General features: G+C 37.2%; 1 long non-coding RNA gene across 1 annotated transcript in view; it reads left to right on the forward strand.

Moving 5' to 3' along the window:
- The window catches only part of LOC128850958 (uncharacterized), a 208,682-nt gene extending 186,003 nt beyond the window's left edge, over positions 1-22,679 (forward strand). Inside the window, exons 2-3 of the long non-coding RNA XR_008448227.1 lie at positions 3,910-4,041; positions 18,955-22,679. This is a non-coding gene — a long non-coding RNA (uncharacterized LOC128850958). The remainder of the gene's footprint in view (positions 1-3,909; positions 4,042-18,954) is intronic.
- The last annotated feature ends 1,434 nt before the right edge of the window (positions 22,680-24,113 follow it).

The following is a 24,113-nucleotide window of genomic DNA, read 5'->3' on the forward strand; positions in this document are numbered from 1 at the left end:
ATTCTGCAAATACTCAGATTTTCATATGGGAAACAAACAACTATTGGAAACAAATAGAAGGGTTTAAAATTAATCTGCTGTATTCATGCAAAGTACTGTTGGCTTAATAACAACAAATTCCTGAAAAAAACTGTGAAGTAATCTTTGCCACAGAGCAGACAATGCTATTCTTGCATTTAAGAATTAGGAAAAATTGATATTTATACATGGAATGAATGTCTGTCATTTCTAAATCTGACTAAATATACAGGCAGCACAAAGGACAATTTTGGGATCCCTCAGTAATCACCCAGCAAAGCAAAAAACATTGACAGTCAGAAGTCATCAGGAGTCCAAGATATTGAAAATAAGTGAAAACTAGGATAAATATATTTGGTTTATTTCGTTCGAGTCACTGCATAGCTGTGGCCTAAATAAAGCCTACCTTCACTGACCGGCCAGTTATAGCTGTAGCCTTTGATGCAAAATGAAACAGTGCTGCCCCAGATCCAGGTGTGAAGGATGAGTATCCATCACCCAGCGACTCCTGAACAGAATCTGCATTCCTTTCTGTGAAAAAAAAGGAAGGAGTCCAGATTAATCTCATGCTAGACTATTTTACAACCCACATTTTTTCTTTGAAAGCTAGTACTGTTGATTTCTAGCTGTGAGTTATGTTGTAGGCAAGAAGTAAGAAGAATTAAAGTCTAACAGTATTTGGCCAACACCAGGCAAAACGGACTGTAGGCATGTCTTCTCACTGTAGCATTTCTAGAACTGCATGAATAAAATCAGGTTAACATGCATCTTTTCTACTGCCAGATGTTGACGGACATATGTCGGATTATATTAAAAGACAGAGCTTGGAACATATTGTCGGAGGTAAAGATGCAAATGCAGCTCCATTTCAAATTGGAAAGTTAATACATTTTTTTGAAACCTAGGTTTTGATTCCTCTGCTTGCCCTTACAAGCCTCTCCCTCATCACTTACAGTCTCTCAGTAATTCCCGGGAATGGATAGCTGCAGGTAAATTTATGTTAGTGGAAAAATGTCTTATTTTTATTTGAATGAAGATAATTATAATTCAAGGAATTTGGCAGTGAGATGGCTGGTACTACATTGCTCCAATTATTAATTGTTTGGATTTATGAAATGTGGTACTTTATTGATGATATTCTCGCCACTACTTTTACAAATCCCCTTTCACAAACTTAAGTAGTCAAGGTCATCTCAGGGCTGGTTTTACTCTTTCTCTCTGCTCAGGTTCAGACAAATCGCTGCTACTGAATTCTATTCAAAGCTGTCGCCACTGATCTTGTCCTGCAATGTCTGCTTTGTGGAGTATTTGGCATCTCTGAGCAGAGCAGGACCCCTGCAAAGAGCCTGTCTGATGATCTGCTTTTTGGCTTTCACCTTCTTAATTAAGAGTTTGCTCAAGGCAACGACTTTCCCTAGGCTATGTCTTCATTTCACCCTTCTGTGTGTTCACTGTGTGTTCACGCATCTAGGCTCAGAATATAGACTCTTAGTGTATCAAAACGGTGAGTGAAAAAATGCACGGATGCTGAAAAATAATTTATGTAAATGAAGCCTTCCCATGCTAACTTTTCTCTTCTCCTAGAGGGGGAGTGCAAGTCTTTTCTTAATCCTTCTGGCTTATTGCATTAATAATTCATGACCAGTGTGCTTTATATAGGCAGTGGCTCACTCAAAGCAAACTTACAGTAAGCCATTTTTCTTCCAGTGTTCATCAGAGTGGATTTTCTTAAGAACATACAGCTTTCCAAACCACAAATTCTTCATTTCTGGGGAGAAAAAAATCACAGTTCTATGAACTGTTTTAAATCGATTATTGAGTTGTTACTTCTCTAAGGAGCTGAAGATGTGCATAAATCAATGAAGGAGGGGTTTAGTACGACAGATTCTTCAGAGTTAATTAAGGTAACAGAGCTGCATTACCAGGAAGGCACAGCGCTGTGAGGCAGGGCTTGATTAAACATTTCACTAACTTAATCAGAAGAACACCTTTAGTATATTACTAATAGTAATGCTTCATCTTTGAAGACTGGGACAAATTTAACAAGTAATTCAGTAGTTTTACATCTATAACAAAAAAAGCAACTTATAAAATTTTGAAATAGTAAAAAGGTTAACAAGCTCTTTAGTTCCCACTACTAAGTAATAGTTTTCTAATAATAAATTACTAGAGTTACGTTGTAGAAAAAACCCAGATGGATGGGCTTAAAGTAAATTTGAAGAAAACGTTTTCAAGGCAACCTTGTGGAATGTATAAAGTAGATGAATGATCTGGTATAAGCATATGAAGAAGGTAAAGAATTATTAAGTAATTTTATAAGGTATAAAGTAACATGAACAAATATTTCAGAAAACTGGAAATATTTGGAACTGTATAATGGTGTGGCCTCATTTAATAACATTGTAAAAGAGGAATTTCCAAAAGAAACTAAAGAAATGTGGAAACAAGACAGAATCCAGTAGGTGAAAGCAGGTTTTCCTACGTTAGGACAGTAGTCATGGTAAGTAAATCTGGATTATAGAGTTAGCTGTGCTTAAACTTTTGGTAATTTACACATTACACTCTTCATGTTAAAGAAAACCTTGTGAGACATCTTTGAGGGCCAAAGTCTGTAACAGAGATGAGCCATCTTGGAAATGTCTTCTGCCTAAATTCCAGGGTTTTGTATTTTTTTTAAGAATGGCAAAATCACAGTAGAGAGGCTGAACCTTCACTCACCTGTGTCCTCCACAGAGACCCAGAAACAGGCAGATAACTTAAAGGTGAGCCCAGAGCAGAGAATGCTCAGAAACCTAGTTCTCAAGCAGTCCTCAAGCAACGGAAAATTGTCGATCATCTGGACAATTTCTCTTGTAATATTTGCTATGTTGTAGCCAGTGCCTATTTGCTGAGTCCTACTTTTAGCTTGCCTACTTTTAGGCAAGTGATCTACTTACCCTGTACACTTTTCAAACACTGGACATCACAAGGTGCTCAACTCAAAGCAAAATAAGCACTACACCTAAAGCATTGACACTAGTGGTCTCACAAGCACTTAAAATAGTCATGATTCCTTTTTAAGGTCTGCATCCCCTGGGTTCTGTTTACTGTTGTTAAGCGATGAGGCAGCAGAAGCTGTCTCTTATCCAGTCACAGCAGGAGTGCAGTTGTTTTTCCTATTAGGAAATATAAAGCTAAATAGAAAACTACATGAGGTTTGTTTCAAAACACTTTCTTTCAGTTACAATTTTCCTAGAGAAGTTCTTTGTCATCACCCAGATCCCACTTGAAAGCTATAATAAAAGGGAAAAATACTAAAACAATATTAAAGAGTTAAATTTTAAATCCCAGTAAATTGGCATGCTGGCAGAGAAAAGATAGATTATAAAATGATTTTCAGCCACATTCTGACAACAAGATGTTGTTTATCAGGAAAACGAAATCACTTTACCTTTTAATAAAGTTGCAGATTATCTAAAATCCACAGTAATATAAATATTAGGGATTATTCTGGTATGTTACTATCCTATGAAATTGAATTGAAGGCCACAAGTGAAGTAGTGGGAAGTGATTCATACCCCTATAAAACACATCAACAATGACAATAAGTCTAGGGTACGTAGCCGGTCAAGATCAGAAGTAATTTATTTTATAATTCTGTGTAGTCTGTAGTTTTTGTAATTACGGGTAAGTGTTCATATTGGAGGCGTGTTATAATGATTTGGTCAGTTAATAGGGAAAAAAAATCACATTTTCTTCATTTAGTTATAATGTTATTTCATACAAAATTGAGTTTGAACATTTTATGCAGAAGCGTATGATTAATATTAAGAAAGGAAGCTAACAATTTTGGAAACTTTTTGTAATGTTCTTTTGGTAACCCAGTTGTTTTGATGTCTTAAAACTTTTCAGGCTAAAAATCTGGAGGTTGCTCGAAGTGATGGGGAAGTCATACTGCAATATATGGACAGACAGAGATAACATGGAGATGTGTTTTTTCAAAAAGAACTGCGGAAGACATGAAGAAGTGTGGATGGAAACGTGGTATGGATACAGTCACTACCTTGTCTGCTGTCTTTACAATAATATAGGGAGTTGCAAAATCAGACCAGCAAATGAAGTTTGACATAGAACACCTCCCTTCACCAGTGCGTGGTCTCCCAGAAGAAACAGTGAGGATGGGGTGGATGGAAGTGCTCAGACAGCCCATTATCTCTCCCCATCCCTATTTATATGCCTAATTAACTACTGTAACTAAGAAGAACAGGAGAATTGCAAGTTCTCTTCTGGCCTAGTTAAAGATTTTTGCTGCCTCTTTTCTCTGCTTTCTTGCTTGCAGCAAGGAATGATTTGGCAAGCAGACCTGATGTGTAACTACAGCAAGAGTAAACACTACCTGAAGAACTTATAGCATGGGATGAAATAAAGGGTGGCCACAGGTGCTACCACAGCTGTGCATCTTCCTCCATACAGCACGGTATGGGTTGCAGTAGATGTTTTAGGATGGTGTCTGCAGTAGAGTGGCAACAAGGGCTTGCTAACTCTGCTAGTAAACCTTCCCTTCTGATGTGCAATATTATCAGATATTTATAAGTATTGATCAACAGATCAATAGATATGGGGCAATTATTTTCTATTATTTCATTTACAGCTGTGACCAAAGAAAATTTGAAGTACTGATAGGAAAGTGGAAATACTTACATATTCAAAATATATGCATTGTGATCACTGAAGAAAAAAACTCAGAAACTCAAACAAGAACTTAGAAGTGGTCATCAGTCTTAAACTTAGGAATGTTTCGGGGTTAAAGAGTTTCTTGTTATCAAAATCTTCTCTCTTCTAACTGCAGAGATTAAAGATTAATTAACAACTGAAAATGAAGAGCAGTCTTTAATTAAAGAAATCATAGAACCATTTTGTTTGGTTGGAATAGACCTTTAAGATCATCAAGTCCAACTGAACCTGTTGACTACTAAACCACACCCCTAAGAACCTCATCTGCCCATCTTTTAAATACCTCCAAGGATAACAACTCAGCCACCTCCCTGGGCAACCTGTTCTGGTGCCTGATAACCCCTTCAGTGAAGATATTTTTCCTGATGTCCAGTCTGACTCTCCCTTGGCACAGTTGGGGCCATTCTACCTCATCCTATCACCTGTCACTAGGGAGTACAAACCAACACCTACCTTGCTGCAACCTCCTTTCCAGAAGTTGTAGACTTCTGTAGTGATAAGGTCCCCCCTCAGGCTCCTTTTCTCCAGGCTAAACACCACCAGTTCCTTCAGCCACCTTTCAAAAGACTTGTTCTCCAGAGTCTTCATCAGCTTTGTTGCCCTTCTCTGGACACGCTCCAACACCTCAATGTCCTTCATGTAATGAGGGGCCCAAAACTGAACACAGTACTGTGGGTGCAGCCTCACCAATGCTGAGTACAGGGGCAGAATCACCTCCCTGCTCCTGCTGGCCACAGTGTTTCTGAGACAAGCCAAGATGCCATTGGTCTTCTTGGCCACTTGAGCATTCTGCCAGCTCATGTTCAGTTGGCTGTCAGCCAACGCCCTCAGGTCATTCTCTGCCAGGCAGCTTTCAAGCCACTCTTCCCCAAGCCTGTAGTGCTGCACAGGGTTTTTATGTCCCAAGTGCAGGACTCAGCACTTGGCCTTGTTGAACTTCATCGTGTTGGTCTCAACCCATTGATCCAGCCTGTTCAGATCCCTCTGCAGAGCCTCCCTACCCTCTAGCAGGTCATCACTTCTGCCCAGCTTAGTGTCATATGCAAACTTACTAAGGGCACACTCAATGCCCTTGTCCACATCATTCATAAAGATATTGAAAAGAACTGGAACCAGCACTGAGCCCTGGGAGATACCACTTGTGACCAGTGTCCAAGTGGATTTAGCTACATTTACCATGACTCTTTGGGCCCAGCGATCCAGCTATTTTTTTACGCAAGAGAGGGCATGCCAGTCCAGGACAGTGGCAGCCAGTTTATCAAGCAGAATACTGTGAGAAACAGTGTTAAAGGCTTTACTAAATTCCAGGTACACTATATCCACATCCTTTCCCTCATTCATTAAACAGGTAACCTTGTCTTAGAAGGAAGTCAAGTTAGTTTGGTTGGACCTGCCAATCACCTGGTTGTCTTGTGTGTGCTGTGTGGTAGCACTCAAAATGCATGATCAGTATTGTAATTGGAGGATAGTTTTTTTGTCAAAATGAATTATAAAAATAATAGACTGGGTTTTGTGAACCTTGTGAACATGGATGTGCATAGACAACATTTTTTAAGCTGGTCTAGCTGTTCCTTGTTCTTTAGTTTACGCTGTTTTCTTTAAAGTATGTAAGGTCACTGGATAAACGCAGGTGTGTTGTAAATAAATATTGATAGAGAAATGTTATAGCAGAATAACAGAGACTCATTTTACAAGCTCATCATGAGTTTCAGAAGTGCTTTAACAAAATAGTAATAGTCCTCTGAAACTTGTCTGTTTTTCAGTTATTAGGAGGAGTACTGTTCTCGCTGGCACAAACCACAAAAACCTGTTAGGTTTTGGCTTAGCCCTGGGAGAGTTAGCAATAGCACCCTCCCATATGTATTGCATTAAACACTTCAAGTCACTTTAATAATGCTTGTAAGTTTCATTTAAAGGTTTTTAAAACTAAGAAACCATGAGATTATTTTTAAGCATTCAAAAAGAAATTAATTTGGCAGTCTCTTATTATACTATGTTTAATGCAAGCACTTAAATTCAGATGTTCAAAATGACCAATGATTTGCAGCTGTCTAATGTGGAGAGGTTTTTTTGAAAATGCAGGACACACAGAATTGATTGAGCTGAAGAATGCCCTTGAAGGGCCTTGAAGAAGCAGACAACAGAAAAGCATTGCAGGGAAAGTCCCTAAAATACCTATGGAAAGCGCTGAAGACAGAAGAACAAGAAACACTTGTAGCTTTCTGATACCCAATGAAGGAATTGCGGTTGCACATAAATAGCGCGTGCGTGATCGCTTGCCTGTTAACCAGTTATTTTGTAGTTTGAGTGCGCAGACAGTTGTTAGTAATCAATCAGATAATGCCAAAGTTTTGTATTCAACAGAGTTGTATAAAAGCCACCCGCCTTTTCAATAAAGGGTCTTCTGTTAACACAAGTTCAGGAGCCCCTGCTTCAGCCTCCTCAGTCTAATTTGTGCCATATTGGAATTCATTATTACAAACCTTCTGAAGTATCAAATATCATACCATTTGGACCCCACAAAATTGTTCTTTTCCTGAGTTATAGTACCACAGTTGTGATGTAAATCAGTTTCTAAGTTACTTTGGGAAATATTATGAAAGTGGATCCTTTAACACTTCCTAACTTTTGTAAAGGCTTTTGAGGACATTAATGAAGCACTTAGGCAGCAACCATGTTACAGACTTCAAGACCATTAGATGACCAGGCTGTAAAACTTAATTAGCATAATTCTATGATATGTAGTGAGCTGTACACTGCCACTAATTCAAACCTTCTTGTTGAGAACAGAGAAAATTACCTGGTAAATAGTCAGCTTTGAAGTATTGCACAGAAAGTCCTGAAATAAAATCTCAGAAGTTTTGAAACAGTGGATTGAGACAGAGGGAACGAGAGTGACTGTCTACAAACATGTCAGCAGCTGGTTTGGTTTGTTATGTGCAGGGAAAAGCTTTTTTAAAAATATTTTCAGGGCTAATTGACTTGAGGTAGCTTTGAATGTTAACTGTGAATTTCTTACTCTGGTGAGGAGGATAGAAAGGAGAAAAAAAGCCATCTCCTTTCCCAAAACCGTAGCCTTAAAATTAGGCTTCTGTTTTGCACAGAGAGATGGGGGATGAGAAGGAGAGAGACAGCACAGGGATCTTTACACATCTCAGTAGGAAACGACTAACAACAAACAGTATAGCAAAATAATTCTTTTCTGTAAGACAGAATAAAAAGAGGAATACAGATATCCCTCCAGGTGCTGGGCACACCACATACATGCAGCATCAGACAGACCCCAATAAATACAGTGGCAAAAGAACATGAATTTAAAGCCTTTGACACAGTCTCCCACAACATCCTTCTCTCTAAATTGGAGAGATACGGATTCGATGGGTGGACAGTAAGGTGGATAAGAAACTGGTTGGATGGTTGTATTCAAAGAGTAGTGGTCAATGGCTCAAAGTCCAGATGGAGATCTGTGATGAGTGGTGTCCCTCAGGGATCCATACTGGGACTGTTTAATATCTTTATCAATGATATGGACAGTGAGATTGAGTGCACCCTCAGCGAGTTTGTGGATGACAACAAGCTGAGTTGTGTAGTTGCCACACTGGAAGGACGGGATGTCATCTGGAGGGACTTGGACAGGCTGGAGAAGTGGGCCTCTGAGAACCTTATGAGGTTCAACAAGGCCAAGTGCAAGGTCCTGCACCTGGGTCAGGGCAATCCCCATTTTCAGGACACAATGGGAGATGACGTGATTGAGAGCAGCCCTGCAGACGAGGACTTGGAGGTGCTGGTCAATGAGAAGCTTGACATGAGCCAGCCATGTGCGCTTGCAGCCCAGAAGGCCAACCGTATCCTGGGCTGCATCAAAAGAAGCATGGCCAGCAGGTCAAGGGAGGTGATTCTGCCCCTCTATTCCTCTCTCGTGAGGTCTCATCTGGAATCCTGTGCCCAGTTCTGGAATCCTCAATGTAAGAAGGATATGGAGCTTTTGGAATGGGTCCAGAGGAGGGCTACAAAGATGATCAGAGGGCTGGAGCACCTTCTATATGAGGACAGGCTGAGAGATTTGGGCTTGTTCAGCCTGGAGAAGAGAAGGCTCCAAGGAGATTTTATAGCAACCTTCCAGTACCTGAAGGGTGCTACAGGGAAGCTGGAGAGGGGCTATTTGTAAAGGCTTGTGATGATAGGACCAGGGGCAATGGGTATAAACTGGAGAGGGGCAGATTTAAACTAGGCATTAGGAAGAATTTCTTCACCATGAGAGTGGTGAGGCACTAGAACAGATTGCCCAGGGAAGGTGTCGATGCCCCATCCCTGGAGGTGTTCAAGGCCAGGTTGGATGGGGCCTTGGGCAGCCTGATTTAGTGGGATGTCCCTGCCCATGGCAGGGGGGTTGGAACAAGGTGATCTTTAAGGTCCCTTCCAACCCTAACTATTCTATGATTCTATGAATTAGCAGAAGGGTCCTCACAGCCTAATTGTGATACCACAGGGACAGAGAAAATAACACCTCACCTTTAGTTGTGCGTATGCATGGGTGGACATATCACCAAAAGCTGGTTTGCTGTGCATCTGAAATGCACTTTCACCGCAAGGAGGCATGGAGCAAAGTTCTAATGCATCCTTTATGTTTCAGTCCTCATATATCTTCCTGGACATCAGCCAAGCCCACAAAAAATTACACGTCAACAAATTGCGGAACTCAAAGATATATGGCAGAAACAAACAGATCTCATTAAGGCTGTCTATAAATTTTGTGTCTGGCCAAAAAAGACTAAGTATTGTGTAGCCTGAAGATAAGCATAAAAATGTGAACGGAAAAGTCTCTTCTTTTTTTTCCCCCTGACAATAGCAAGAAATAGAACACTAGGTAATTTTAGAGCAGAAAATTTTAATGTTGGAAAGTCCTTTTAAAACAGGCAGTAGAGCTTCCATGGCTCCACAAGACCAGAGGAGATCGATACTACTTCATTTTTCTTATAAGAAACAAAGCCAACAGAAACCCCTATCAGATTAATTTGGGTTTTCTCAAGCGACAACAAAACCATGCAATGAAGACTACAGCCATTCCTAACCAGAAAATCAGTTACTTTCATAATGAGACTAATGAGAAAATTCTGCCACTATTTTTGAGAAAAAAGAAGACTAGCCCATATTGCAACAAAATTCATAAAGTTAAAAAAAAAATCCAATTATTTCTCTTCCTGAACTTTAATTTGATAGCTTCATTATTTCACAGTATTCTCAAAAATGTTTCAAATATAGTACATTCAAATACAGACATATTTTCATATAACATACTTAAGTCATATTTAACTAATCTTTAAGATTTTCAAAAGCTGGGAATTGGGAGGGCCTTTCTTAAGGATTTGTTGGTTAACAGGGAATTTTTTCAAAATAATAAGTTAATATGTCTTTAAGGCAAAGAGGTTTAGATGAGAGGAGGAATACAATGTGACTTGCAAAAAAAAAAAAAAGACTGAGAGCTAATGCGTCTTCTTTTGTATACACGGTGTGTTTGGGAAGCTTCTGATTAAATGCATTAATCAGATTTACTGTACTGAGCTATTAACAGGAGCAGTGCCTATAATGACATAACATGTTAAGAAACTGCTGTTTCTTCCTACGTTTTAAGCAACTTGAAACTAATGGTAACTTGGGATTCAGTGGAAGATGCTTTCACTGGCAGATAGTACCATAGCTTGTTCTTGTACAGTGCTTTCTTATTTGCTTGTTGGTTTGCTTTTTTGGTTTGGTTTCTGTTTTTGTTGTTGTTGTTCTAGACAAACACATAAGGCAGTCCACCTGTTGTTTGTCTAAACCAAATGAATTACCCGCTTTTATTTGCCATTTTTACCCGATAGCTTATTGTCATTAAGTCACAAATAAGCAAAGGGATAATTTAAAGAGGCAGAATTCTACTTCCAAAACAACAGCGTATAAAAGGCATGTAACAATAAAAAAAAAAAAAAATAAAAGTCACTTAGCAATGAAACAAATGCATGCAAAATCCTGAAAGAAGAAAGATTTTAGGGAAAAATTATTACATTGAACTGGTTGTAAAGGGAAAGTGTTTCATTTTTTAAAGTTTCCATATCTTTGTCAAATCACACAGAGGTATCTTCTAAAAGCCTTTTTTTGGTCAAAAGAGCTAGTAGGTTAATTTGTCCTTTCAAAGTATCTGTAGAAATTCTCATTTAAGGCAAAGCGTCTGTGATTTCAGTGACAAGGTGACATTTCTCTGTTATGCATTCATATCTACTGAGCAAAAATGAGAAATAAAAAAGAAAGTATAGCTGTGGGAAGCACTTTTGAATATGGTAGGTATCACAGCCAAGCAACTTCATCTCCAAGAAGGGAATTCAAGCAATGTATTTCCTGCCTTCAATCTTCCATTAAAATATTATATGAATATCTCATTCCTGACAATATTTTTAGCAGAATAATCTGAAGAAGCTAAATCCTTTTAAAAAATAATCAATGTGTGAAAAGAAAGTGATAACAACAACAGATTTTGTTGTCATCATAAGAGGTAAGCAACTTACAAACAATAGCACATAGACACACTCCCCTCCCCCCGAGTGTGTTGCATTCCAAAAACCATCTCAGGAAAATGTCTAGTTATTATGCCTACTATTAAGATCTGTTAAGACTACAAGAAGTTTTGATCTGTCCTATGTCTGCATTTTCATCAGAGTTTACAAAGAAGATCTAATATCTAAAAGTTGACTCAGAGAAAGGGATGAAATGGACCACGGAAGACTAAAAAGCTATCTATTCACTTTATAAGGGATTTGAGAAAGAAAAGCTCTAACAGATTCAATCTCACAGCAAAGAACATTTTCATTACCCAGTTGTTAGTTGAAGGCAGCCTAGTCAAACAGCTGCAGACTTATTCCAGGGACTTGGAACTTTTTATTCCACTCATGTATGTGGTTTTGTTGGATGATTCCATTAACTTCTGAAGAGTTACCTTGGGTTACACAGATACCATCAAAATGAGGCAAGCAACCTCAAAAAACCCTCATCATTGCCACCACCAAGGTTAAAAAAAGCTCATGACTTCAATAAATAGATGTTACGTTCACAGATATATTTTAGAAAACTAGTCATAGAAACTTTTACAAATAAAACATAAAGTACTAGAAATCGCTCCTTCTTGACCTTCTCAACAAGAAAAAATCTTAATACACAGCTCAAAAAGTGAACCACTGATTGAGAAACAGATTCCAACCAAGAAGCAGGAGTTCCTAAATGTGGTTGGTGATAGGGAAGTACAGAGTTGTACAGCAGAGATTCATTTGCTTCTCAGTAAAAGATAAAGTTGCCAGACAAGAATTACTCTGTAAGGACTCTGGGAACGCAACACTGGACTGAAAATAAAGGTAAAAAACCCCCAATGCTGCCAAAAGCACTCTGAGTGCAAAGGTATACAAGGCAGCTGTAGATCACGTGAGCCTTTTCTGACAGAAATCAATTTTGTAATGTTTTAAAGAACTTCTTATCTTCCCATTATTTTCTTCTTTATAGACCAGATTTCTCTAATTTATGTTTTGTTGTTGGACCTGCTAGGTCAATAAAAGAGTAAGCTGGTTTTGTTTTATGTTGTAACTAATGCAAGTTGTAAAGAAATCTCTGTTGAAACCTATTTGCGACAATAAGTGGGAATTGCACTCTAGTAGATGTTAACCAGTGATTCTAGGATAAAATGGGATTTCCTGGGTGATGTAATATTGACAAAAGTGTCACCAGCCAGCAGTATACTCGTGCTTACATAGAAACAACAGTGAATTTTTAGTATCTCAGAAACATACAAAGCACCTTACATTTCCAGGAAGTTGTAATTTGTGAACATGATACAGTAAAAGAGATACCACCATGAAACCAAACAAACCTATAGGGGAAAAATTGCTCAGGTACTAATCTCTATTGTCTATAAACAGTTGTTGGCTTATTAAAAGAGAACCATTTTTGTCCACAGCCTAAACACATATCTTTTCTCTTTAACTTTTTTAAATATAAAATTGCATGCTTTCTTTTTGATGCCTATTTGTCATATCTGAGGATTTTCATGGGTGACACGCAGACATCTGTTCTGTCCTAGAGTCAACATAATGTGTCACAAATCACTTTGAGAGGTGTGAACCCCTTAATACATCAAATGATGGAGATAGTGTATGTTTCTTGCTGTCAGCCTCTTCTGAATGCTTCCTCAGCATCCTTTGCTGCTCTACCTACTAGTTTGCTCACGTGTCATAGGTCTTAGGCTTTTAAGTTATCAGAAACACCAGCTTAAGTTGCTAAAGATGCCAGGTGGAAGAGCAGTACCATTCAGCCAGACCAGAACGAGAAACAATTATGCTCAGTGATGGGTTTCGTAGCCCTGTTTGCTGAAAAGGCAGGAGCCCAGTCCCTCACTCCATTATCCTATGGGCTAGAGTTCACTTCATGGGTTGCTTGATACTAAATTGGAAAGCTATGATATTTAGGAAGGAAAGTTCAAAGCTACATGAGTCAGAGTGAGTTCCCCTTTTATTCTTTCACCATGTCAAATACCACAGATTAGCAATTTCTGTAAGTCGTATTTAATGCTAATTACTACAGGGTCAATGAGCTATAACCAAAAATCTTTAATTAGTCCTTTCTCATTTAAGGTTTATAATGAGTGTTTCTTCATGTGTATCTGTCCTTACCTATCCCATACAAGCCTGTATGTTGGCGTTCATCTTCAGATCTTTGTTTTTCCTGTTACACTAATCAAATATGCCTCCTACTAATGCAGAGAGGCTTTGCACAAAGCATGTGAAGCTAACTGCTTGATATATGACAACCCTTTCTCTGTGCAGTGTGCTCCCCTCAATGCACTCCCTTTGTGCTGTCATGTTAGAGAATACAAAAGGACTCGTAATTTGAATTTAGCACTCCAAACCTGTGGAAAGAGAAAGTATATTTTCTAATTGCATTCACTTGCATTTCAAATTGCATGTATTGCAGATCAGTCCATGTCATCCCCTGCACCCTTGCCCGTGTTGCCACAGTGGGGTGGGATTTGTTTGTTTTTTTTTCCTTACAAATATAAAAAAGTATCAGGGTTTTCTTTGTACTTAGAAGACAGGAATCCCAGGCCTTTGGAACAGGAAAGAAACACAGGAGTTAGTGAGTGAAACTGTACAGCTCTTTTGTTGCAAAACAGAGATATTGTCTTTGTTTCTTTTGTCCTTCAAGTTATCTCAGTAGTACTACTATTTAAATATTAGTCACACTCTTGGGAGAAGATAAAAGTAGTAATTTTGGGTGGGTTTTTTATTTTATCTTTTAAGATGTTGAGGTTCATGTTCTTAGCCTTGTCTCTGGTATCTTGAGGCTAGAAAACTTCTTTTTAAAGAAAAGCTGAAGTTCTGATAAAATCATATGGCAAAAGGGCTCTCTGAGCTTTGAAGAAGTTTGACCCAAGACAAAAAATTCAGCATTTTGCAAATACGAGTTTTATGATGGCGGTATTATTTAAATGCCAGGAAGAGTAGTCTGTTATTCTTTTCCTAGACTATTGGAAAATTGTTTACAAGATCGAGTGTTATTGTCAAGTGAGATTAGAAATACAAAGCTGGTGTTAAAAACAGTTAGTTAATGTTTACACAAAGCTTACTCATAAATACTGTAACACTTGCCTGCAACAAAAGCCTATCATTTAGAAATAGATGTGCAATAGTCTATTTGCTAAGATATACAGTGCCTTTTTTCCAGTTGGACAAAAATCTACGAAATTATTTTGGTCAGAAAGAGGAGAGACTGGGATTAGACTTCTAAAACTCTGCTACTACTTTTACCTCAGTTGATGGCTTTGGCAAACATATTGCTGCAAGTTCATGGAAAGCCAGACAGCCTCCTGCATGGCTTCTAAACTGCCTTAGGGCTGCCTAAACTTGCTAGGGAAAACATTCCATGTTGTGGAGTTCCTCCTGTTGACTTTCTCCCATTCTGAGCAGAATATTTGAGAGTGTCATTAAATAACAGAGACTGAAATTGAGAATGGTTTTGTAGCCTAATAGTTAGGGCAATTTTCATCCTGATAGAGCACCTGACCTTCAGTCTCTGTTCTGATGCATATTTAAGTGTTCTGTGCAAAGTGGACAGGTACCAACACAAGTGAATCAGGAAATGCCATTACACTTGCCCCACTCAATGCCCTGGTGCTCAGACAACACTCAGGCAGAGACATGTTGTAGGTACAAATCTCATAAGCAGAGAGAGAAATATAGGAGGAATTACTAAGAAAAAATTGAAGCTGCTTCATTTATAATTCTTATTTGATCCTCCCCTCTTCATTCTATCTTTTCGATTTGTTTTTACAACACTCAAAATCATTTCATTTTCCACCATTTCAAAGAAAAATAAGAAAGGAATTTGACATAGTTACCACATTTGTTGACTACTTGCTTCCATGAGTAGTCCAGTTCATTGAAGAACATGTTACATCAAAAAGTTTGAAAATGTCTGTAAAAACCTTCAGATATCTCTAAACTTCTGAAAAATCCTACACTGATTTGTAAGCACTCTGAATACACTGAATAATACACTGAATATTATTCATGTAAATAAATACGCTGAAATATACAGTGCTAAAATCGGAAAAAAGTGTTGAACAATCTACTTGATCTTCTTTAATACGCATTAAAATCCAGATATCATTTGTCCAAGTTTTTTTCTTAATATAGGAAAATAGAAGATTAAAAAATGGAAGATTCAATCCAGAAGAAGATCTCTTCAGATTTCTTTTGAGGAGATGGAGTAGGGCATTGGATTTTATATGCAGATACATTCCTCAGAGTTCTGTCTTTAAAGAAAAGCAAAACTTCATTAATATGAACCCTAACTTGTCATTTGACAGTGACTATAGGTTTGTGTAGACTTCCTTTGCTTTGACAGACAGAAGATCAATACGAAAACTGCTGAAAACTGCAGGGTACAGTTCTATATCCTATTTTATAATATTAGCTACAGAAAAGTGGCAAGGAAAGAGATGAGGAAGTAATCTTCAGCTGAGGACATCTATGAATAATTCAGCCTGCTCAGTTTCAAAACTTTACAGTTCACAAAAGCATAATGAAATGAGGAAACTCTATTTACCATTAATAACTGCAGGCTTCATCAGAAATTAAGTCTCTTAAACAGAGTAAATGGACCAGCTGCCCTCACAGCAGTTGAAAAGCTTAGCTTGTCATTACAGCTGTCTTTGGCAAAATGTACTTACTAACTTGGTTTTATTCCTTACTTTCAAAATGAGGAGCTAACAGATATATAATATGTTTAATTTATTATTATTATTACTATCATCATCATCTTTATATTTATTATTACTTATTTTCTCAATGAGTTGTGGTTTCATACTTAGTGAGCAGATGAAAAATACCTCTGTTCTGTAATCCTCTTCTAATTCATGTTATTTTCCCGTTTGAGTTTGAACTGTTTGTTAAAATAATGAACACTGACATTACAGGCAGACTTAACTTCCCCTTGCTATGTAAAATCAGTTATTTTTCTATTTACTTTGTTTATAAAATGCACATACATCCCATGACTCAACTAAGTTTATTGCCAGAATGGTAGTATTAAGCCTGAAGCAGTAATCATACTTGCTTAAATATATATTTGCCTATACATACCTATGTATTTATTTATCTTTTAAATACATGCATTATATACCCACACATGAGTATACACAGCTCAAGCTTTATGTTTGGAATTATTGGGTCTGAAAATATTCAGATTACTTTCACATTTTTATGAAATTTTAGTTCTGTACATGAGTCAGCTCCAGTTTTACAAGTCAGACTAACAATTGGTACATATCCTCACATCTTAATGTGGCATCTTGTAAACCCACAATACAGTACATAGAGGGGAAAGGGAATTTTTCTTCTTTTTTTTTTCTCTTTCTAAAGGAAGCACCTAGGTGTCCCATATCTCTCTTGTATTCCTATGAAAAGATACAAAAGGCAGATTTGACTCTGACTTCTCTGTATTCCTTTCTTACTCTGGAACTGCCTGAATAAGGATCCAAAGTATTTTTATCTTTATCTCACTCAGGCTTAGCCAGTATGTTTTAAAAATTATTTGATAATATATCTTTTCTTTATTTTAAAGACAAAATGTATCTCTTTGTAAATCCCTTGTACATGCAGGAGGCTACCTGATAGCCCTGCACTTGCACAGGTTTGGTCCTGCTTAATCTGAAGTTCACAAAGCCCTAGATAAACCAGCATAATAAAACCCTTTTCTGTCTTGAGACAAGCCATAATAAATGGTAAATGAATAAATCCTGTTTTCTTCTTTTGTAGATAGCTTCTTTTCAAGTACGAAATAGGAAAATATATTTATTTGTAAGTATTTGAACTTGCAAGTGGTGTTATATAGGAAAGCATTTAATAAATGATGAAGGCATGAAATGAAGACAAGAAATGTTTGGTAAAATTGACTAAAAGGCAGGTGAGAAAACATCTGCTTTGAAAAGGAATGATTGGGGGGTAGAATGTTACACTTTGGGTTCTTCAAGATGAAATTCAAAATAAATCTTTCTTTATTTTCCTTAAAAATCTCCACTAAAAAATTATTGCCAATTATATTAGTTCATAGGCACTGTTAGTACATAGCAGGATCGGATAGCAGGATTGAAGTATCACACAGAAAGAATCTGACTGAAAAAGAAGGGATAAAATACAATAGTACAAAGAAAAAAGTCTTTGAAGGCACTTGTGAAGAGTAGGAAAAGAAGCCTTATAGCCATAAGCCTGCAATGTGGAACAGGTATGGCAAAGCCAAATGCATCCTTTTTAACAGATGATCATTTCTAGTACACATAAAACAATATTCATTTTGTTTCAGTTAGCACTATTATGGGAGTTTATCTGCATCCAGAGTCTTCTGTTAGCACTCGTTTTCATTGTACTGTTTTGGCCAAAACAGATTTGCTTATTAAATATATGAGAATTTTTTTCTCCCACTCCCACTTCCTGACAGCCAGCCCTGACCTCACAGAAGCACAGTCAGCAAATCCAACCCCTTCCCACTGGGCATCCTTGGCTATCAGGTGTTTGGGTTCACAGCCAAGAGCTGCTTGCTCAACATAGTTTAAGTCAAGGCTAGAAAAACAGTTACTTCTGAAAAAAAAGACAGTGTTTTCAATCTTTAGATAGCCATGTATGGTTTGGGACAGTTAAGGACTCAGAGTTCTTTTGCTGCTGTTAGACTTGATACAAGATTTTTCCGCCTCTTTGGCTTCAGCTTCCCAAAAGTCGGAGACCATTTCACTGGCAGAAACATAGTATCTCTGAATTCTTTCAAGAATTTCCTAAGGACTATGAGGGCACAATGTGAAACAACCAGAAGGAAAAGCTTCCTTTTGCTGTGAGAGTGGCTGAACAATGAAAGAAGTTGCACAAAGAGACAATGGAGTCTCCATTCCTTGAGATATTAAAAACTCAACTAGACATGGCTAGAACAACTACAGCAACCTGGTCTAGCTGACCCTGCAATCATTGTTTGGTGAACATCTATGGAACCCTTATTCAGGTAGAAGGATAAATGGTTTTGTGAAGTAAGATATAATAAAAAACATAAAAACTGACTTTCCTTGTTTTTCTGATGGTAAAGTTGAAAGAGTCTTTATCAGTTCTAGACTATTGATCAGAAATTAACCATTCATAGGATATATTTGAAAATGAAACACTTTGCTCTATATATTCATAAATTGGAGCATTCATTTTAATATAATTCTATGTATTTTAGAATTATTTTTTGTAACCGAAGAGGAACCAGTTATATTATGTAGTACACTCTCCTTAATAACACAATTTTATTGGAATTTAGGTTGATCATCATAATTGTATGGAGTGCACGTATTACTATTAGAGTATGCTGCATTAAATTACTATACTTTTATTAGACAATTGAGTTTGTGTTTGCTCCATCGGAAATGAAGACAAAGGACTTAAAATCAAAAAGATGTCTGAAAAGCAAAGACTAATTTTGAACTAGCTGCTTCTATTTTTATACAAAACCAGGAATCTGTCCCTTACAGGTGTAACTGAATGACTGTTACATGTTTACTCTATTTCAGAGATTTTACCATTAAAAAAAAGTCATTCCATGCATGATGTTTAGCTGTTATTCACGAAAAATGAACTGTACCACATGCACATTCGTAAGGAATATTCTTCTTTCTTCCAGGGAAAACCATGACCCAAGGGCACGAACAGCATGTGGACAGGGTTCAGCTTTTCATCTGTCCCTCTCTGCAGATGTATATTCTCTCCATGTGTAGTGCTCCAAAAGATCTGCACAAGATTTTTTGTTCCAATTGTTTATAGAAACAGACAAGAGCTGTGGAGAACCTCTCCTCTGAAAGAATGGCATCATGAAGCATCATCATGAAGCATCTTCATTACTTTTAAACACTCAGTATAATCCTCACCAGAATCTCCTGACTCATCCTTGAAAGACTCTCTGCGTTGTTAGTGTACTTCAGTCTAATTTATTATGTAATTACATGCCTACACATAAAGTATACCTGTATTTAGCTGTGATTCAGCAGTGATGTAGACTTTGTAAAGTCATAAAGACTGTAAAGTCATAGAAATACTACTTTTTACCTAAGAAATATATACCAAAGTTACCCATTGTCTGTTCAAGATTGACAGTAGTGATTTTAAGAGCGTCCCCATTGCTTTCTGTATCATTTATTTGTGAACATGAACATTTTTAAAATACGAACAGTAACTAACTGTTCACTACTAGAGAAATATTAATGAAATACTCTGCATTAATGGGGTAATAAATTTACCCTTCAGGATTTTTTTCATTATTCCTACCTATCTACTTAATATTTTTTAAATGCGTTTTAGTTGAAGGCTGCTCATAAATATTTCCAAGTAATACTTCAATGTTGAGCTGCCTCGGATACCTAAACAAAAAGGAAACCAGAAGAATACAAGGGTTTTGACTTCATATGATTACATTTTTAACTACTTCTGTAAATAAAAAATAACATATAAATGTACAGTATCTAAGATACAACTACACCTGAGTGTGTGCTTTCCCTAAAGTATCCATCTAGGAAAAATTCAGTGCTATAGGAAGGCAGTTAATGGCGTACAAAAATAAACTGATGGTAGAAGAAAGAACTTACAATGCAAAAATGACATGTATAATTGGCTGCTTGAAAATAAGTGTCTGAATCAAATCTTACACTTTTTAAAAGAAGTAATGAAAATCCAATGTTAATCTTGCTATAAAAACTGAGTATGTATTTCCTTGGATAATGGAGAAATATCCTGGGATTCTTCTTGAGTTTAAAAAGCAATGATACAAAAGAATAACTTTATATGCAGTGCTTTTAGCTGCCAGAGATCAAGATGGGAGCACTAAAATTGTCAGAGCTCACAGGTACTATCTTATGAAAGAAAGGTTATTTTTCATTTCAAGTTCTGAGTCATCTAGTGCAAGTTCAAAGAATGAAATTCAATGTTCTTAAAGCACGTTCTAGGAAATGCTGACATTGCATTGTAATTTCCCATCAAACTTCAGATTAATTATGTCAAAATCATATTTAGAATCTATTACTTTAAGGAAACCACATGTTTATAAAATAAGATTCAAGGTGCAAACCCTGCTACAAATATAGTTAGTGAAGATGAATCTGATGGCTGAATTTTTGTGACCTTTTTGCTAATGTTTATTCTTACTTACAGTTATTTACTCCAGACATGTTGGAAAGAGTAAAACATATCATGCTGATAAAGGCTGAAGCCTCATTGCTGCCTCTGCATTTTGATGGAAATCAAGAACTTGGCAAGGAAAGATTCAACCAAACCCTCAGTAGCTGCTCCCCTGATTTAAGTATTAGTGTTGGTCATAAGGCACAACACTGTGTTCAAAAAGGAGTCTACCTTGGCATGAGATGCCTGGGGTTTTTCTGCTCTCTTTGGTCTGAAGTTAATCACAATCTCTGTTTAAATGCTACTATTTTTCATAATACATTGTGAAAATGAGGGGGTTACAGCTTCCGGAAACCTTGACTAAGTGCTTTCTGGGCTTTTAAAGATAAGAATTTTCTCTGAATTCATGTGTGCTTTAGGCCACACTGGGGACCTTACAGCGTTCTGGCTTGGGGTATTGTGACACCATCCCATGTGTAAAGGCAAGAGAAACAGTTCCCTGAAATGGAATCCAGACAGGGTGAACTGTCAGCTCCAAGAGGAACTTATTTTTAAGGTTCTGAACTTAAGAGGCATCTGCTCTTTTCAAACAAAACTCTCCAGCTTGTTTTGGGGTGCTTGTTCTGTGACTGTCTACACTGAATAAATGTCAGACCATTCTTTTCCCACACAACCACCTCTAGAGTTTGAAGTGAAAGCAGAATCAGCTTTCCTCCACCAGCTGAGCAGATGAATTTTGAACAGTATTAATTAATTAGCAGATTCCACTCTGCTATTCACATGACATAGCTATTGTTCAGGTCTTTCCTGATCCAATGAACATAGATTCTACCTAATGAACAAAAATAAAGCCATTGCTCCTAAAATTGAATAACTTTTCCTAAGGCAATATCATTATTACATGCAGCTGTGCAAAATAATTTCTCTTAACAAGATGTATTTGTGTGGCAAGGTTTTAGTAGCAGGAGGGCTGCAAGGTGACTTCTGTGAGAAGCTGCTAGAAGCTTCCACTGTGTCGAATAGAGCTAATGCCAGCCAGCTCCAAAACAGACCCACTGCTGGCCAAGGCTCTCTATCAGCCTCGGTAATTCATGATAATGATTTTGCAATAACATATTTAAGAAGGAGGCTGCTGGGATAGGGGACCAGTGTGCAAGGGGAGAGTGATAATGTGAGAGAAGGAGGAAGGAACGGCAGAAACAACATGTGACAAACTGACTGCAACTGTCATCCCTGTTCCCCTGCTAGAGGGGAGGAAGTAGAGAAAATCAGGAAAGTTCAGGAAGAATGGAGGTGTGGGTGGAAGTTTTTTTATGAGATTTGGTTTTATTTCTAATTATTCTGCTCTGATTTGATTTGTAATAAATTAACTCAATTCCTCCAAGTCAAGTCTGTTTTGCCTGTGATGGTAATTGTTGAGTGATTTCTCCCTGTCCCTGTCTCGACATGTGAGCCTTTTTTTTTCTCTCCCCTGTTCAGCAGAGGAGGGGGAGTGTAAGAGCACCTTAGTTGTTCAGCTGACATCCAGCCAGGGTCAACCCACCACACAAGAACTACTAGAAAGTTTAGTCTTTTGCTAACTGTGACATTATGTTGTAAACTGTATAATTTTCTGGAAGAAAGTTGGGAAAGTACATACCGTGTTTCTTGTAATGCTGCACCATCCCTAATTTTAGTAAAAAGTTGTCTGAGAGCCCTGAAGATAGAAAACTTCTGTTTGATTTTACTTGTTGTTTGTTTTTATTGAACAATACATAGCATACACAGAGTATCCTGTTAGTTAAGCTAGAACTGTGGTAGAGAACACGACACTTTATTCTTGATGAAAAGAGAAACTAGGCTGGGTCATCTACTTACAGCAAACATCATACCTACCTGACTCACTTATCTTGCAGGAATCACTCAACAAGTGTCTTATATAAACTGTATCCCAGTACAGGGTGAGCTGAAGTTTCTATTCTAAGAGGCTACTGAAATTACAAAATAAAGAATGACGGGCTTAAATATGAAAAGCTTTCAGCACCTTAAAATTTGTACTTCTAGTCAAATTTTGAGAAGTCAATAATTTTCAAGTAATCAGCACAATATTTAATGTGTTCATAACATTTTAATAATTTTCTCAAAGTATTAAGAATAGCCATCTTAAAAGTTGAACATAAAACCTTCAACAAGAAGACTGCGTGTTAGAAAATGGATCTCAGCATTATTTTTGTAGTCTATGATACCATAAAAAATCACATTTACTGAAAAAGAAAACTCTATTAGTTTTTAATATGAGGTTGCTGATTTATTGAGGCATAATACTGTTTGCATTTTAAACTGAAACGTCATGTAAATTGCATCAAATTTTAATAAAATTCTTTTTCAGCACATTCTGAACCTTAGAAAGTCAATCTGAAATGTTTGTCAAAGGGTAAGACATCCTAATTTTTTTTTTACTGTAGGAATCTTCATGTTAAGCTAACCAGCCTGATTCTGATTCATATTTATTTCCGATGGCATGACAGTACCCTGGCAAAATTTGTTTGATTGATATTTTAGTAAAATTGCTAAATCCCTATATTCTTTTATGTGTGTTTTGATACAACGGTCAACCTAGCCATTTGGAGAGGCATTTCCAACCTATGTTGAACTAAAACTAGTTGAACTGCACCTTCATCACATAATGTCCCTTCTCACAATTATAGCTGTATCAGAAGACCAATAACTAAGAAAGTATCAGTTGAAAGCTCCCATTTAATCAAGCACTAGAAGCCTGGAATCCAACTGCTGCCTGGTTTGTTTCACATATAAATCTGGGAAGTTCTATGGGAAAGCGTGAGCAAAAAACATAGAGGTAGTCTCTGTAACAAAAATTTTCTCCTTCCCATTTACAAGTTGATTTGACATCTTTCCCCTCAGCACAAAGGGAGAGCTACAAACAATAGAAGTGGGATGTTGAATATCACCTTATATGTTTTTCTAAGGACAGACACTGTTCAAACAAACACAGGGAAGTTATTTTCTGAGACTAAGATTGTCTCTTAAATATAAAAAAGTAGTTTTAGTGATAGTAATATAACACTAACAACAACAACAATAACAAAAATCATTTAAAAAAGCAAAACACCCCTCCATAACCCCGCATTCCATTTTTGTAGCAGAATGGGGTGTAGGAGTCTTGATCTGGTAGTTCTGGGAGTGCCCTTTAAAATTTTAATCTTAAAATGCATGCATTCTCTTTTCAGTGTTGCTTTTAATATTGACAATAGAAAAAGAATGGCTTTTAAAATAAGCATATATATTTTATATGCATTATTTTATTTAATAATGACTGTACTTTTATTTGTTCTTTCATTAAATGTAATCAACAGGTGTCAGCATTTAGATTAAAAACATCCCATGAACTCTATACCCTGATATATAGAGATAATCAAGCTAGGGGACCTCAGCCTTCATTCCACAAGGTAATGAAGGGTCCACAAGGCTCCTGTGGACCCTTAGTTTATGAAAGAGTGCATCCACAGAGGGGATTGCATGCTGAAATTTCAAGTCATTGTGTTCAAACTTCCTGCTTTGCTACCACATACCCCTGGAACTTGGACTACAGTCTTCTGGGTTTAATGTTACAGTTTCTAAGATTATACGTGTTTCTAGAATATAATTTCCTTGCCAGATGATGTAAGAATAGTA

This window comes from Cuculus canorus, chromosome 1, assembly GCF_017976375.1.
Source record: "Cuculus canorus isolate bCucCan1 chromosome 1, bCucCan1.pri, whole genome shotgun sequence".
Lineage (NCBI taxonomy): Eukaryota > Metazoa > Chordata > Aves > Cuculiformes > Cuculidae > Cuculus > Cuculus canorus.